The 19,735-nt window shown below is 35.9% G+C and overlaps 1 protein-coding gene across 1 annotated transcript in view; it reads right to left on the bottom strand.

Annotated features, from left to right (window-relative positions):
• LOC310726359 (hatching enzyme 1.2-like) overlaps positions 1-19,735 on the bottom strand; it is a gene marked incomplete at its 3' end in the record, with an annotated part of 41,826 nt that overhangs the window by 12,001 nt on the left and 10,090 nt on the right. The gene's annotated exons all lie outside the window — the stretch shown is intronic.

The following is a 19,735-nucleotide window of genomic DNA, read 5'->3' as shown; positions in this document are numbered from 1 at the left end:
TTTTTTAATTTTTTTTACAATTATTTAGATATACATTTTTATCAGGTAATGAATCTGTTTATTCAATATGCATATACACATAAATACATGTTACTTTGTGATTATTTGTGATGCAAGTGATTCTAATGCAATGTCAACTGTAAATAACAGCATTCAGGATTCTTTGTTAAGAGTTTTCTCTTTTTTTATAATCAGGTCAGATTTATGTCTCTAAAGCTAAACACCATCAACTGTACTCAGTCATGCTAATTAGCTCATTATGGTTTTGGTGAAATTTATTTTCATGAGCAGAAACTTTTCAATTCAATTCAATTCGTTTTTATTTGTATAGCGCTTTTAACAATGAACATTGTCTCAAAGCAGCTTTACACAGATAATGTGGTGATTACAGTTTTTCTCAATTGCTAAAACACTAAACCCTTTTGTCTGAACCAAATGCTCAGTTGCCTGAACCCACTGATTGAGTTAATCACTCTTTTGGCAAAACCATAAGCACTTTTCACCTGTTTAGACACAACTTGCCAACACATTTTCATTGTGATGCCCCCGTGCTGCATAATGGTGAGCACAGGTGACAAAAGTCAAACACAATTAAAGCACAGGTGTCACCACTTGAACACAACAACTCAAAATGGATCACACTTGTGGCTAATAATGTGAGGGAACATATACAGTAAGCCAGTTCAGAGAGCACTGGTTTGTGAGACCCTACAATGGATAGAAATCTGAGAGGAAGAGTTTGTGTGAGAGGAGGTCGAGGTGGTCAGCGAAGACAAAGAACAGTAATATCTGATGAAATCAGAGCTGCTGTGATTGACCATGTTCTTGTCCATAGTATGAGCATGAGGGAGGCTGGACAAAGGGTACAACCAAACATCAGTAGATTCACTGTGTCCACCATAATCTGAAGATTTAGAGAAGAGAACAGGTAATTACTTTTTTTTGACATTATAGTACAGTATGTAAATGTTGACAGCAATTACTGTATGACATACTATATACTGTACCACAGTATACTGTAAATAAATATATGTTTCAGTACATCACTGTACCAATGTACTGTAGTATTGTAATGGAGGGTTGGTCTAACTGTTTGTAGGCCTAGTATTCCATGTATATTTTTTGTAACTCCATGTTCTCTTTTTTTAGAATTGAAAGACTGCCACATGGGGGTGGGAGGACAGGTATGTTCTCCTCACACCAAGAGAACCTAATTTTTGATATGGTCCGTGAGAACAATGCCATTAAACTGAGTGAAATTCAGCAGAAGATCATTGAGGACCATGTAAATTTTGAGGGTATCATCAGTTTCAGCCTCTCTACTGTTGATCATGTCCTCAAGCACAAAGACTGCGCATGAAACAGCTATACTGAGTGCCCTTTGATCGAAACTCAGAAGGGGTCAAAGAGCAAAGATCCCAGTATGTACAGATTGGCATATATCCAGACACATTCAATGTTGATTACTCTAAGTAGTGATTTACTGTAGTGGTCTAAATCACTTTTTCCCAATCACTTACAAAACTATATCTATTTCTACAGTGGGTTCTTTAACTGGATGCAATGGAAAGACCCCATGAATACATGTACATGGATGAAGCTGGGTTCAATCTCACCAAAAGGAGAAGGAGAGGCCATAATGTGATTGGCCATCGGGCCATTGTTGGTGTTCCTGGGCAGCGTGGTGGCAATGTTACATTATGTGCTGCCATCAGCAATCATGGGGTTGTCCACCATCATGCCAACCTGGGGCCCTACAACACTCACCAGCTCCTCATTTTCCTCAATCACACACGAGATGCTCTGTTAGGGCAGCAAGATGAGCATCCCATCTATATTGTTGTTTGGGACAATGTGAGTTTTCACAGAGCCCTCCAGGTTAGAGAGTGGTTCAATATGAACCAAGGTTTTATCAATCTTTGCCTTCCACCGTACTCCCCTTTCCTAAACCCCATTGAGGAATTCTTCTCCTCATGGCGGTGGAAGGTATATGAATGCCAACCTTACACCAGGGTACATCTCCCGCAAGCCATGGGACTTGCCTGTGGTGACATAGGTGTGGAGGCATGCCAAGCCTGGATACAGCATGCCAGTTTTTTTTTTTTCCCCCGTTGCCTGGCCAGACAAAATGTGGCCTGTGATGTAGATGAAGTCCTGTGGCCTGACCCAGTACGGAGACATGATGCTGTGGCTGAGTAATGCACTTATTTGTATATTTTTTTACTTTATTTTTACATGGGCTTACTGTACACAAGTGGCAACGCATAAGATTTCTGTTTTTTTTTTTTTCAAGTGCTACGTGTAAATGCACAAGATTTCTGTTTGGTCTTTTTGTACAAGTGCTAAATGCACAGTTTTTTTTTTGGTTTTGGAACATGCATTTAGCCTACAGTGAACAATAAACATTTATTTCTCCAGCTTCATGTCCTGAGCATTGTGTTTTCTATTTTTCTACGTAGTGTTTAGTGACTGTTCCGTAGTGATTTTAATTTTGATTGACTCGGGGAATTTGACAACATAGTTCTGTTTTGAGCACAGATTGAACTGTTTTGAGGTGAAAGTTTGGTTTTGCAAGAAGAGTCTGAGGTTTTGTGAATGTAGCTTGAGAATTGGGTTTTGTGTCCACAGTTTAGAGAAAAGGAGAGCAGCTTTCAAGAAATGTGTCTTAGCAATCAAGAAAAACTGATTCAAATGTTAGATTGTATATAGTCCATTCATTTTCAGTGTAGTCATAATTACACTAATATCAGTGTGTGTTTGCTAAAAAAAAAAAGGAGCATGTGATGCTGAATGTAAAGCCAGAATGTCAGTAACATTGTTGACTCTGTCATGTGATTCTGTGCGGTGGAGCTTCATGAACTTTTATGTTGTACAGAAGCAGAGAAAAGAAAGACCTCAGAGTATTTTCATTCACCTAAAACCATTCATCATGTTCACTGCTGTAATTATGTGTCTGTGGCTTTTACTAGGTGAGATTAGAATTTTTTTAATTTGATATAAATTATGTGTTAATAAATTAAGTGTGATTAATTAGTCTCTAATAAATCAGAATATGAGTTTGATTATGCAATTCTGGTGTGATGTAAAGTGTTCTAATGTTTAATGTTCTGTGTAAAAGTAAAATCATTATGTTCTCTTCTCTATGACAGGTGACTCCATGGCAGATTCAGTAGAGCCACTTTTCACTCATAAAGATGTAGATGAAGGTGATGATGTTACTCTGTCCTGCAGATATGAAATAACCACTGGTGTAATAAACAACTACCTGCACTGGTACAGACAACATCCCGAATCTAAACCAGTGTTCCTTCTTTATATTTCTCAAAGAGGAGATTTAAATCCAGACAAACCCCCAAGAATGACTGCTGAAATTGATGATGGTGATAAAAAACAAGTGGATCTGATCATCTCCTCTGCTGCTGTATCAGACTCTGCTCTATACTACTGTGCTCTGGTGCCCACAGTGACAGGAAATCCAGCTGCTTTCTTTATGGAAAGTAGTTCTGCTGATGATTTTGATTCATTTACATGCTTTCAGAAAAGAGCCATTTCCTTCTCTTGTCATTTATAAAGGGTTTATATGAAGATTATTAGGCAGTAATAATAACTGATGTCTTCACAGTCTGATAGTCTCCAAAAGATAGAAATGTGTCAAGAAATTAATTTATAAATGTACAATATTTGTTTTTATGGACTTGTAAGAGTTGTTTTACTATATTTTGGTTTTAACTGTTCTTTTAGAATCATTATAAGACATTATACATTATACCCCAACTTCCTGGATGTCCGCTTCCATCCTTCTACCAAAATCTTTACTCCACCACTATAGCAAACAGTATTAGAACATCTAGCCCACCACTGCCAGAGTCTGTAACAACTTCTTCCTGCAGTCTCCCCAAAATTCACCACCACCTCATTTACTGTATATACTTCAATTAATTTGTGAAATCTATCATCTATCATCTATCTATTCAAACACTGCATTTAACATTGCAGAATATGAACATTTCTGAAAATAAAAAAAAAGTATTTATTATATATTAGATTGATATACCGTATTGATATACTTTATTATATCCATCTGTATACTGTAGTGATTTTGAGTCTGGTTTCTTTTATGATTTAATCCTTGTAACTATACAGACAGATTTCTATGAAATAGGTTTATGATAATGGTTGTGATAAAAGCATTCTAGAATTTTTTTATTTTAACCGAATTCCTTTTAGACCTTTTAATTTTAGAAACTAGTATTTGGCAGTAGCAGCTCACCTAAAGGGGCAAATGGGGGCACAAACACTCATATCATTCATTCCACAAATGTTCATTATAAAGTCTTCATTAACAGCACATCTTAAACTGTATTATCATCATCCAATACTGGTTTTAAATAATTTAAATATTGGATTGTTTCCCAACCTGATTCCAGAATTGTCATGACTACACCTCAGCAAAAGTGGGCGGAGCTACCTGAGGTGTGATACACTTTAGACAGATTCACAAAGATACTGACATTTATATCTACTGCAAGAGAGGGACCGTCATGTTTCACCAGTGGTGGGCGGTCAGGGCCAGTAAAGCCTTCTCTGCTGGCCTAAACACTATCAGAAGCACTAACCTACATTTACATCCTAAATTCTCATATTTGTTCCATTAAAGTGTATTAATTTATTCCCAACAGATATTCTCTTTATTTCATAATGTTTCTCGTGGCTGCACTGCTTCCAGTGTATGTGAATATTAGATTTTTTTTGTCTTATCAGATTTCAGCCTCTATGTGCTGCCATGTCAATCTAATCTGCCCAGGGCCTTCAAAGTCTGTACTGCTGGCCTTTTTACTTTAGTCTCCTTAAGAAATAGCTCTGTTTCTTTAACCAATCAGATTTTCATATTCTCAGCCAGGGAAAGGGTTTGTTCACCACTTCCAGACCAGTGAATACGAGCGGTACCACTGGCTTACAGCCTCTGAGCAGCGGTGCAAATTATGAGTCTGCACCTCCCTGGTGAGTAGGTTGTATTTTATTAACATGTTTTAGGTTTTTGTCATGTTATTAGACAAATATTGATTCTAACCGCTCCAGATGATGTAGGTGGCACAGTTGCTGTTGTAGTGTAACTGAAACTGTAACTGTAGTGAAACTGGGTTTCTTGCTTTAGTAATAATGGTATTCACCCACAATATGTAAAATGCCTCTCTCGTTGTTATATTGCATTTTTGTATAGTATTGAAATAGTTATATAGATAGTATAGATAAAGTTTTTATGCACAACGAGCATTCGTTGTAAAAGCCTTTTAGAAGAATGGTGATAGTGTGAGTGCTGTGCAAAGAGAATTTTGGTGTCATTACCAGTTACTATGATTGTGTCCTGTATGCTCATGTGATTATAACATGGTTGCATAATTAAAAAAAAAAACAACAACAAAGTGATGATGCGTGTTGTTGAATGTCGCAGTGAGGCCTCCTTTATGATGCCAGCTCCAACAGCATCAATATTCTCTGGTGTGTGGGTCATTCGACACCACCTGGGAACTAGTTTTTAAGCTGAACCTGTTTCTTTAAAATGATCAGACATCCTACCTGGATTTGCGCCACACTCCATCACAATTCTTATAAAAGGTTTTACAGTGAACGCTCATTGTGCACAACTCCACTGCTCCATTATAACTAAAGGCAAAGGGTGCTAACCAAAGTCCCACTGGTTCCAAGCGATTGCTGACACCCCAGGTTCTCCAAAATGTCACGTTCCCTGCACTAGTATCAGAGTGATTCTGCTCTCTTGTGGTAGAATACACAGTAAGAGAGTCAGTAAAAAAAACACCTCCCAGAGAAAGACATCCCAGACTCATGCAATTATGATTGCATAGGATTTGGATTCTTACTATGTATTAAATGTGGCAATTGAATTTATAATAATTGTAGCTTCACCACACCTGTATGTAAAGTACAATAGTGTGTTACAGTCTTTCTCCTAGGAAACACAAGATGGCGCTGTCAGTTATCTTATTGTGGGCCAAATTTTAGAGTTTCAACTGTTCAGATCCTCCAGAGATGCTGCTGTCTTTAATCATGAATTGCTTAATATTGACTGTAATATTGTTTATTTCCTGCATGGACAAGCACATGTTGGGTGCATTAAATGAAATAAATCTCTTCTAATGGCGGTGTTTAATATTAAACACTACAAATTGTTCATGTATCAAATGGCTTATGTATCATTAGGGATAAATGTACAGGGACTAATTACTGATGCTTAAGTTTATATGCACAATGTATTTAATCTGTAAGGATGGAATCATGTCTATTTTTTTAAAAGAACTATACAAATAAAATTGAAGATCTTTATACAAGCAGAATTTAACAGAATAAGATCATCTTTAGCCTTTATAAAGGACTTTCAAGGTTACAAGACTACAAGCCTCTTAATAGGTGGCACAAAAACCTTCACCAGTATCAGGATTTCAGAGACCATAATCCCTTGTGAGTTACATTTTTGCATTCAGCTTACAACTTATCCCAGAAAGAAAGTGCATGTTTATTTATTTATTTTTTTTGCAGTTTCAATTTTAAATGGTAAAATATTTTTCTCTTCTGGGGTACAGAACCAGTGCTTCCTGGTGACAATGAAACATTATCAGCAGTGTGAGCTGCAGGAAGGTGGAGCTCCACAGGCTCCTACACTAAACTGCACTCATTCCCTCTTTATCTTTCAGCAGCTTCCATCTCCATCATGCTGCTCTTTCTACTGTTACTACTGATGCTTTTTCTAGGTATGTTCATCTCAGTATTAGTTCTAATATGTGTTCATATTTCATTCCTTCTTTTTATTTACTTTCGTTTTTTTCCCTCAGGCAGCACATCAATGCAAAAGCGTCTTATAGCAGAAAAGCATGTTTCGGAAGGTGATGATGTCATTCTGCCCTGCAATTTCACTACTACTACAGGAGATTTTGTACAGTGGTATCGACAGTATCCCGAATCCAGACCAGTGTTCCTCAACTCCACCTTTATATCTGCTACTGAAAAACAACCTGGAAACGCTGATAAAAAACCTGAGGATCTGAAGATCTCCTCTGCTGCAGTATCAGACTCTGCAGTGTACTACTGCGCCCTGAGGCCCACAGTGACAGGAAACTTAGCAACACTGTACAAAAACCTCATTCCAGGCAAAGGAAGTGCTTAAAGTGTGCTCTAAACTCAAACACTGCATTTCTGTATCGGCAAAAATAACACTTTGATTTGTCATCAATACATGTACATTAATTTAAAAATTAAATTGGCTGGAAATTGATGTGTAAAAAGTAGAACAATAGGGAGTCTATGCACCTTTGGTATTTGGAACCCTATTATAGATCAAGGACCCTGCTTTCATCCCCCAATGATACAGACTTCTTTTGGTTATGAATACTAAATAATTTGCACAACTCTAATATATATTTGACTCCAGCATGTACAAGCACTGAATAAATGGACTTTTATTCACCTACTGCTTTCACTTTGTGCTCAAGTTCCCATGTGAGGCTGAATATAAAGCCAGAATGCTTCAGTACGAATCAACAATCGGTCAGTAACAGTGTGACTGTGGGGTGTCATGTGATGCTGTGGGGTGGAGCTTCATGAACCTTTATGATGTTAGCATGAAGTACAGAAAGAATATTTTCATTCAGCTAAGAGCATTCATTCATCATGATTACTGGTTTATTAATGTTTCTGTGGCTTTCACTAGGTGAGTTACACACTGACTTTTTCTTATTTCAGAAATATTCATAGTGATCCATTAGTGTGTGTTGATAAAAGTATTTAAATCAAACACATCATTTTAAATAAATGTGTAAACTTTAAATGTAATATATTCTCTTCTCTATGACAGGTGACTCCATGGCAAATTCAATAAAGCCACAATTTAGTCATGAAGTTGTAGATGAAGGGGATAAAGTCACTCTGTCGTGCAGCTATGAAATACTCACTGGTACAACTGGAAACTACCTGCACTGGTACAGACAATATCCAAAATCTAAACCAAAGTTCCTTCTTTATATTTCTCAAAGAGGAGATTTAAGTCCAAACAATCCCCCAAGAATGACTGCTGAAGTTGATGATGGTGATAATAAACAAGTGGATCTGATCATCTCCTCTGCTGCTGTATCAGACTCTGATCTATACTACTGTGCTCTGGTGCCCACAGTGACAGGAAATCCAGCTGCACTGTACAAAAACCTTCACAGTTTTGTTATATTGAAGGCAGTTCTGCCAATGATTTTGAAAATTTAGATGCCTTTTTAGGGAGTCTCATGGTAATAAAGACTTAATATTGTTGACACAAGTTGCATTTTCAGCAAACATCATATCTTCACTAAACACTTTACAATGGTCAGTTTTGTGTTGGATATTAAAGCGTGTCCTGAGATCTCCTGAGAAGTGTGAGGTGAGAATACTCTTTGAATTGGACGTCGGTCCTCACCAGAACACCATGAACAAACCCTTTCACACACTAATTTACACTTACAGACAATTAATCCCAGCAAATTTAGATTTTTTCGTCATGTTTTTTTAGAAACCCACAAAGACACAGGGTGGAAGCGCAAAACTGCACACAAACTGACAGTAACTTCACCTCAGCATCAAACTAGGAACCCTGGAGCTGTGATGCAGCAACACTACTCACTGTGTCACTGTGCTGCTACTAAACACATCATCATATCAGCACTAAAGACAAAACTCACCTCAATCCTCATAGCAGAATTCCACAAAGTCAGTGGACTCATGAGTTTCTCTGTTTTGGTCAGAATTGGAGATTTCTGTGTATAATGTACTCACAGACATTAACTTTTAGATATAACTATATTCCATTAAATTAATTTGTGAATGCTTTGATTTACTTTATAATCTTGTCTAGACTGTGTGTCTGCAGTGTAAAATGTATGATGGGTAAAGAGCAGGTGGTAAAAACAGTAACTCTGTTGGAAGATTTCTAAATCCTTGTTAGCTGAGGCAGAGTGCAGACTACAAGAATTAATCTTAGAATCACTCCCTCTTTCATACTACATGACTTTAAGGTGATGTTTTTTCTCCTTGGTGGACACAAGATGGCTCAATCACTCATCTTATTTATAAGCTCCACACAACCCTGCTCACATTCTCTGATGATGAATCCTCATTTTCACAATAAAACCTCTGTGATATAAACTACAGCTGTTCTTCTATCATACACACTGCACTAATATTATCCTCACTCCTGCCCTGATTACTCTTAGTAGCTCAACTCATTTATAGAGACACCATTCTGATAAAACTACACAACTGTCCACTTCACACTAAACTGTCATAAGAATAAATACTCATTAATAAAAGAAAGTAAGAGAAAGTAAAAGGAAGTACAAAATATAAATATAAAATGAATTTCCTTTTTCTCAATAAACCTTATTATTTCATAATTTTAACATTAGGTGATACAGAATATCTGTTATAGCTGAACCCCCCCCAATTTAGAGACATCACTAAAATACACAACTGAAATATTTAATAGTGTAATTGTTAGATTATATTTTAATTGGCTAAAATGATTGTATTTAAATAATCAGACCTGCCTACACTTTGTGTTTGCTGTCAGTAACACTGTTGATTTTGACATCTGATGCTGTGGGGTGGAGCTTCATGAACCTTTAAGATGTTCATATATTCAGACCTCAGAATATTTTATTTTAAATAAAGCCTTCATCATGTTCACTGTTATATTCATGTGTCTGTGGCTTTCACTAGGTGAGTTACACACTGACTTTTTATCACTCAGAAATATTAATAGTGATTTATCAGTCTGTGTGTGAGTCAGACTTTTATACTGTAGTTTTTAGTTTGATTATGTCAAATCTTAAAACGTATCTTCTCTATGACAGGTGAGTCCATGGCAGATTCAATAGAGCCACATTTTACCAATAAAGCTGTATATGAAGGTGAAAATGTTACTCTGTCCTGCAAGTATGAAACAAGTGATTCAAACCCCAACCTGCACTGGTACAGACAACATCCAAAATCTAAACCTGAGTTCCTTCTTTATATCGATCTATTTGGAAGTAAAACTAACCCCATGCCTCCACGTCTGGATGCTGAAGTGGATAAAACTAATAAACAAGTGGATCTGATCATCTCCTCTGCTGCTGTATCAGACTCTGATCTATACTACTGTGCTCTGGTGCCCACAGTGACAGGAAATCCAGCTGCACTGTACAAAAACCTCTACACAGTTTTATTACATTGAAGGCAAAATAAACTACTAAAGTTCAATCATGTGCAGATCTTCAATACTAGTAGTACTGGATTTCCTCTTTTATAGTAAAGACTGTAATGAAAGTATTTACCAGTTAAGTAATGCACATGTAATTTAATGTGATTTGATATAATTTTTTTATGGGTATCTTTTGGATTATAAAAGAGCAGCAACAGTTTAAAAAAAAACAGATATTATTCCCTCGTGGTAAAAAATCATCTCTCCATTCATCAATCCATTTTAGTAGCCACATACAGTGATTCAGACCTAGCAGTAACTTAGCGTAACTATAGTCTAACTAATGTCATGTGTTTGCATGGATACATATAAAATGTTCAAAAGGGAAACATTTCTTAATTTTAAATTTAGATATATTATTAGATAACATATTTATATGTTGATGTATTTTTGTAAAACTGCTTTGTGACAATGTCAATTGCTAAAATCTCTTTACAAATAAAAAGTGACTTGAATTAAGCTACAGTAAAAACTTAATCAGTGAGAAACGAGGGTCTGGTGGTGCCTTTGTATTCCAGACTTCATGCATCAATGACTGCAAAGGATTCAGATTCTTGTGTTAAAAGTGCAAATTGAATTTATAATGATTGTAGTTTGACCACACCCCTGTATGTGCTCTTAATATTTATCAGTTAAACTACAGGTGCATTTTAATAAATTAGAATATCATTAAAAATGTGATTTATTTTAGTAATTCAATACAAAAAGTGAAACTCATATATTATATAGATTCATCACACACAGACTGATTTATTAAGTGTTTATTTCTTTACATTTTGATAATTCTGGCTCACAATTAACAAAAACCCACCAATTCTCAAAAAAATAGAATACTTCATAAGACCAATCAAAAAAAATTTTATTGGTCATTTTGGCAAATTTTTAGTGAATTGTTGGCCTTCTTTTGCATTGAATTTCTGAAATAAATCAACTTTTTAATGATATTCACATTTATTGAGAGGGACCTGTAAGTGAGTCTTTCTTCTAGGAAAACAACAGATGGCGATGTCAGTTATCTTATTATAGGCCATATACTAGCGCTTCATACAGCCCTCTTCACATCCTCTAGAGATACTGATGAATTTTATCATGAATTTCTTAATATTGCCTGTAATATTGTTTGTCTCCTGCATGAAAAAGCACATGATGGTGCAGTAAATGAAATGGGATGAGATTCTGTTGTAATGGAGGTTTAACCCTAAACACTTCTAACTTTACTTGTATATATATATATATATATATATATATATTTATTATTTATTTGTTTTTGTTTTTTCCCCTGCTACACTTGATGATGCCTGGTGGTGCTGAGGCCCATAATGTAGACACATTACTGAATCAAAATACATTGAAATAATCATTCTTAATAACTATATATTTGTTTTAAATGTGCTCAGGACAGGTTTTCTATGTGAGGCTGAATGTAAAGTCTGGATGCATCAGAAATCTGACAGTGACACATGTGACACCATCATGTGATGCTGTGGGGTGGAGCTTCATGAACCTTTATTATATTGACATACAGTTAATACAGTGAACATAACCTACAAGTACAGAAAGAATATTTTCATTCAGCTAAAACCATTCATCATGTTCACTGTTATATTCATGTGTCTGTGGCTTTCACTAGGTGAGTTATACACTGACTTTGTAATTCAAAATAATTTGTAATAAAAAGATAAATGTGAATCTGTTCTGATTTTTACAACAATACATTATGTTCTATTCTCTATGACAGGTGACTCCATGGCAAATTCAGTAGAGCCACTTTTCACTCATAAAGTTGTAGATGAAGGTGATGATGTTATTCTGTCCTGCAACTACAAATCAACCAGTACTTCAGCATACAGCACCTACTTACACTGGTACAGACAATATCCAAAATCTAGACCTGACTTCCTTCTTTATATTACACAAAGTGGAGATCTAAGTCAGAACAAACCTCCAAGAATGTCTGCTACAGTTAATGGAGATCAAGTGGATCTGATCATCTCCTCTGCTGCTGTATCAGACTCTGCTCTATACTACTGTGCTCTGCAGCCCACAGTGACAGGAAATCCAGCTGCTCTGTACAAAAACTCACAGTTTTAGCAGAGATAAGCCTAAAGCAGAGATACAAGCCTAAACCATGAAACTACACAAACCATTACTGAACAAATAATCTCATGTTTCCACTGTTGATTTTTTTTCTTGACAGCTTTTACAGTTTTTCTGTCATCATCTGCTGATGTGATCTTTGCCCAAACTTTTCAATGTCTGATTGTTATTACTTTTTCAAGTTATCATGAAAATGCCCAAACCTATTACAATGGCTTTGATAATTGTCCTCTTCTCTCCACTTCTAAATGACTCCAACAATAGACGGCTCTCTGAGTTCATGTTGGTTTACCTTTATAAGAACAAATGCAGTGTTCACAGCAGAAACCCATAATTCAAACTAAGCACATTTATAACATTTAGAGCTTTTAATTGTTACAGCTTAAATATCCACGAATTCACTGAAAACTCATAAACTTTAAGGATTTGGACTTGGTTTGGACTGTAATTAATGTCAACAGTCTGCTACAATGTCTTAGGACCACAGTTTGCATGAACAGTCTGCATTTAAGTGGCCATCAACTGAACTTTACACCTCAACAATGATGAAACTATAATAAATGGTAATTCAGAGCCAAACAGATGAGGATGGGTTTCCTTTTGAGTCTGTTTCCTTTCAAGTTTTCTTCCTCATACCATCTCAGGGAGTTTTCTCCTTGACACTGACTTACTTGTTATAGATAAAGTTATATCAAACGTCATAACCCTTTTGTCTCTGTGAAGCTGCTTTGGGACAATGTTCATTGTTTAATGCGCTGTACAAATAAAACTGAATTGAACTAAATTTATTGTTTAAACAATCAATCGAGCAGGATTCACCTAAACAAACAGCAAACTCTAGACATTTACAAAATCCTTAACATTTTAAGTGGTAGTTGTGTTCAAACTAAAGGTACAATGATGTTGATTTACAAATCAGGAAATAAACAATAAAATTCTGAAGATCAAAATCATGTGAAAACTGAATCATTTTCCAAACTAACCTGCACCTGTTAATTATTTAAGTTATATTTAAATTAAGATATATTTATATATACAGTTTGTATATACAGTATTATACAGTGGTATCTTAACTAGTGAAGTGAATAACACTGAATATCTCTTAATCATGGCACCTGTTGGTGGGATATATTTGGAAGCAGGTAAACAATTTGTCCTCAAAGGAAAAATGTGTAAGCGTAAGGATCTGAGCGTGTCTGACAAGGACCAAATTGTGATTGCTAGACATCTGCATCAGAGCATTTCTAAAACTGCAGCTCTTGTGGGGTGTTCCTGTTCTGCAGTGGTCAGTATCTATCAAGATTGGTCCAAGGAAGGAACAGCTATTTAATGCACGTGGAGAGCGAATGCTGGCCAATGTGATCCGATCCAACAGATGAGCTACTTTAGCTCGAATTGCTGAAGAAGTTAATGCTGGTTCTGATATAACGGAGTCAGAAAACCAGTGCATTACAGTTTTGTTGCGTATACGACTGTGTAGCGACAGACCAATAAGGATACCCATGCTGACTTCTGTCCAGCTCAGAAAGTACCAACAATGGATATGTGAGCATCAGAACTGGACCACGGAGCAAGGGAAGAAAGTGGCCTGGTCTGATGAATCACATTTTCTTTTACATCATGTGGATGGCCGGGTGTGTGTGCAATAGCTTTCCCTGGGGAACACATGGCACCAGGATGCACTATGAGAAGACGGAGGACGGTGTGATGCTTTTGACGATGTTATGCTGGGAAACCTTGGGTCCAGCCATCCACAATATCAGGCAGCTGATCATAATTTTATGCCTGATAGGTATAATTATTCATTCATTCATTAATTTTCTCCCGTTTATCCGTAATTCGGGTCGCGGGGGCAGCAGTCTAAGCAGGCCCCCGCCTTCGACTGCTGCCCGATCCTCACAGCATGACTTAACTCTACACCTTACTGTACATAGTGAGATACACAACACTGATTCTCACTGTAGTTACAGGTACTTCATATTCACCAGTTAATAATATTGTTATTTTAATTAATATTCATGTAATTAAGCAGTAATATAGTTGCTGTGCAAACATTAATTATAATACTTTAAATATTTATTTATTAATTTTCTTGCCATTTTTGCAGATACAATTGGGCCGAAAGACATCAACATTGTCAGACATAAAACAGAAACTGTTACTCTGAAATGTTTCTATGATTCAGGCAGTGAACACATTCGGCTTTACTGGTATAAACAATATCCCAACTGTGCACCACCGTTTTTACAGTTTAAAGGCTCAAGATCAGCAATAAACCAATATAATCCAACTGGATTAGAGTCAACAACAACCAGAGACTCTACTAAACTTTCTATTGGAGGTCTAAAGCTTTTAGATTCTGCTCTCTATCGCTGCGCTCTTAAATACGTAGCATAACACAGAGTCAAGCAAAAGCTGTACAAAACATAATAATGATACACAGTACATTTTTAAACCACAGCGGATCAGAGCTACTCACTTTAGCAACGTATTATTTACCCACAGACACAAACAGTAGTTGTGGTAACATATGCAGCTAAAAGAAATAAATGAATAGAGGGATCAGGTGTTACTGCTGTGTACTCTTTAGAATTACTTTCAGTTTCATATTTTGGCCTGTGTTTCACTTCTCCATGGAGCTCAGTGGTTAAGGCTTTAGGTTATTAAATGGAAGGTTGGGGGTTCAAGCCCCGTTATCGTCAAGCTGCCACTCCTGGGCCCTTGAGCAAGGCCCTTAATCCTCTGTGCTCCAGGGACGCTGTGTTGTGGTTGACCCTGCGCACGGACCCCAGGTTCTGAAAAACTGGGATATGTGAAAAGAAGAATTTCACTGTGAAATGTATATGTGACAAATAAAGTCTATTTTCTCACTCTATAAATATGTACAGTGGTATTCCGCTTATCGACCTGCTAGGATATCGACCTTTTCGCTTAGCGAACAGTTTTTCGACCGAAATTTGCGCCTGCTGAACGACCAAATGCCCGCTTGTCGACCTTTGTTTTACCCCGACCCATGTGGAGTGAGGGAAAGGATCTTCCCAGTCTCGTCTCAGCCTTCATGGAGAGAGCATCTATCGTAAATGAAACTTCGGTTTGTGAACAATATAGTGTTATTTAGCGGTTAATATAACAATTTAGTGCTTGTATATTGTACATTCGCTCTTCGACCTTTTCGCATTTCGACCGGCTTTAAGGAACGGATTAAGGTCGATAAACGGGGTACCACTGTATATATAATTTTTTTTAAAAATTAATAAAAAAAATGGTAAATCTTTTTTATTCCACACAAACTTTATGTGGATGCCATACATTTGTTCTGAAACCTAAACATGATGATCTGGTTAGTCACCATCCTAAATAATGAAAAAAAGAAATGTTTATGTTGTTGTAATGTGTGGATGCATTTGAAGGCTGGAACATGTCAGAAAACCTGTTTATGGAACCGGGGCAACAAAAAAATGATGAAAAATTAAGTGTTACTAAAAAAAGACAGCTGGAGGAACATTGAGCAATTAATTATTTCATTGGCATCAGGTCAGTAACATGTTTTAATAAAAAAAATAGTTTCTTATTGTTCTTCAAAATTTATGTTTTAATATATAAGCAAATTCTCTTTAAGAATTGGCCCTTGCAGTTCCAATACTTTCAAAGCGGTGGTTATGTGGTTGTATGGAGAAAGTTTCAGAAGATCGAAATCATGTGGGTAATTTTCCATCTCCACCTGCATCTGTTCATTCATTTTAGACACATATTACTTGATAGATTCATGATATTCAACCAATATTCCATTCTGAAAAAGTATCCCAAAAATAAAATTAATCAGTCCCATATTTTTGTGATTTTTATGTTGAAACAGAGCACAGCCTCTAACTCCGAAAGATATGTGTAAGAGTATAGAAGTGTACGTCTGACTTCACAATGCAGTGTGTTGATCATGGACAGTGGACTAAATGTGTGTTGTATTGGAGACTCAGTTCACTGTCACTGATACTGTAAAGTGATGATCTGTATAAAGTTATACTACAACAGCAGCACTTCCTGGGTGTGGCCTTCTAGAGACGTGTTCCTTCATGTGTAAAGTTCAGCACATACAGCACTATTATACAGAATCCTCACAGAGCTGTGTTCAGAAATGACTCAACTCTACACCTTACTGTACATAGTGAGATACACACCACTGATTCTCACTGTAGCTACAGGTCATTCATATTCCTCTGTAAATTCAGTTTTCTTTTTCATATTTATGTTTGAAGTTTTATACTATTTATTTCTTTTTATTAGAAATGATTTGTTATAGTGTGCTTACAAACCTACTTGATAAATTTACTTCTTAATTATTTTCTTTACAGCAGGCAGTTTGGCAGATAAAATTGGCCCAACAGATGAAGATGCCAATGGGAAGGAAACAGAAAGTGTTACTCTGAAATGTTCATATGAGACAAGTAATGAATACATTTGGCTTTACTGGTACAAACAATATCCTAACAGCACACCACAGTTTTTACTGTATAAAGGTGCAAGATCACGATCTAGTCAGGGTAGCACTCCTGATGATCATCGATTAGAGTCCAAAACTACCAGAGACTCTACTGAACTTACTATCAGAGGTCTAAAGCTCTCAGATTCTGCTCTCTATCACTGCGCTCTAAGAGTAGGAGCACAGTAATACAGAGTCAGTGAAAGGCTGCACAAAAACCCATCAAAGATTTTTTCTTTACCTACTTGTTATCAGTAAACCACAGACACAAACAGCATTTGTGGTAACAGATGCAGCTGAATGGAACAAAAAAAATAAAATAAAAAGTGATTAAAGATGGCAAATACACATCAATCACATTACATTCACAAATATACAGTTAGAGCATTTATCAGATTCCCTTATCCAGAGAGATGAACAAAAGTGTATTGAAGGCTCTATGAATAAATAAATCGAGACTGGTTCACTAGGTTTCAAACTGAGGATACCATCAGGGTAAAAAGTCTGTAGGGAGGAATTTTAGCACACTTTCTTTTTAATACATAATGACATAAAACAAACAGGGTAAATAAGTGCTAGTCTGCTGGAATTTACTTTTAAGCCCCATTTTAATACTGATTATTTATGAATTATTTTAATATACTCCCTCAAACTAAAAATAACTCAAATGTAATTTTTATACACTAAACTACACTATTTCCTTTATACAAGATAAATTAATAAAAAGTACCATTAAAGTGATTTTTGTTAATTCAAATGTGCTTGTTTTTGTGATGTGAGTGTGAATTAAGCAAATCTCTCAACATAGATTAAAAATACAATGAGAATTTCTCCATGAAGTCAAAGTTGCATAAAACCTACAATTTAACTTTAAATGTTCACAGTCACTGATACTGTGAAGTGATGATCTGTACACAGTTACACTACAACAGCAGCACTTCCTGGGTGGGGTCTTCTAGAGACGTGTTCCCTCATGTGTAAAGTTCAGCACATACAGCACTATTATACAGAATCCTCACAGAGCTGTGTTCAGAAATGACTCAACTCTACACCTTACTGTACATAGTGAGATACACAACACTGATTCTCACTGTAGTTACAGGTACTTCATATTCATTTTTTTATTAGTTTTATTATAGAACACCAAATGCATTTTCAATATTAGTTTATTGTTTGTTTTGGTTTTGTTTACAAAAGAGATTCATTTTATGTCACTTTTATTCATTCATATTTTCTTCTTTACAGCAGGCAGTTTTGCAGATAAAATTGGGCCGACAGATGAAGATGCCAACATTATAAGAAATGAAACAGAAACTGTTACTCTGAAATGTTCATATGAATCAAGCAGTGAAAACATTCGTCTTTACTGGTACAAACAATATCCTAACAATGAGCCACAGTTTTTATTGTATAAAGGCGCAAGGTCACTAAGTTCTGCGAGCACTCCTACTGACACTCGATTACAGACACAAACATCCAGAGACTCTACTGAACTTACTATCAGAGGTCTAAAGCTCTCAGATTCTGCTCTCTATCACTGCGCTCTAAGAGTAGGAGCACAGTAATACAGAGTCTCTGAAAGCCTTTACAAAAACCTAACAATGGAATAGGAAGCTTCTAAAACCACAACAGATTAAAGGTGTTTATTTTATCAAATTTCAGTTAACCACAGACACAAACAACATTTATAGCAACAGATGCAGCTGGAAGAAGATAAAATAATAATTAGGGATTAACACATTTTCATCACAGCAGTGTACAAATATATCTACATTTTAAATACTCCAAAATATATTTAATGACACTTCCAGATCTGTATTGTATAAATTCAGGAATGTTTTCCCTTTTTTTCCTGTAACGAACTGTAATCAATTTCCATCCATTCATTGTTCATCATTCATTGTTCATTGGTTCATGTGTTTATTATGTACTTGTATATACAGTACCAGTTAAAAGTTTGGACACACATTCTCTGTGGGAGTCATGCAGTTTAAATGTGCCCTCAGTGTTGATTAAATCACCAACAGTGTCACAGCAAAGCAGCTCCACACCATCACACACCCTCCTTCATGCTTCACAGTGGAAACCACACATGCAGAAACAAACACATACATAAACAGATAAATAAATGAATACAAATAATAATTAATTTCTAAAAAATATATATATATAAATAATTAAATGTTAAAGGAAGTTTTAAATTCCATAATTATTCATTTAATTTTCAATGTAATAAGAGGATGTAAAACAAGCATCAGTAGGTGTTGTTTATGACATCATTATCTGATTGTTGTAAAACTGTGGTGTTTAACAGTTTGCAAAAAATAGAATAGAAGGATGAAGTCAGACAAGTAATTATTTCAGCACTGCTCGACTGGTCCAACCATCTCTCAGGGTAAGTTGTAGATATACATCAAGACTCTTTTTTGCACTCAGTCACTGTCTGTCTTCAAATGACAAGTGAAGATTGACGGCACCTCTTCCTGTAAGACTTTAACTAGAACTTGTTGATGCTGTTTGTTTTATATCTTCGTGTTAAGTTTGATATAATTCCTCCCAACAGAGGTTTATGCTGATGGTATCCTTAGTTTGTAATTACTTCTCGGTCTTAGTTTCAGGATTTGATGTGCATTTGGTTTTAGATATCAACAATCATCATCATCTTACATATGGGTATATGGGTATATCAATCGAGAATTTTCCCTATTGTGAATAAACATAGGGACAAATTTATGAATTACATATGTATATTTTCATGAATTAATTTATTTAAAGCTGCTATGGGACAATGTCCACAGTTATAAGTGCTATATACATAAAAGAAAAAGGGAAATATTTAAAATAAATGTTTAAGCTAAATAATGATCTCTACTAGTGATTGT

The sequence above is a fragment of the Silurus aristotelis genome, assembly GCF_946808225.1.
Source record: "Silurus aristotelis genome assembly, chromosome: 5".
Lineage (NCBI taxonomy): Eukaryota > Metazoa > Chordata > Actinopteri > Siluriformes > Siluridae > Silurus > Silurus aristotelis.
This window is presented reverse-complemented; position numbering and strand designations above follow the sequence as displayed.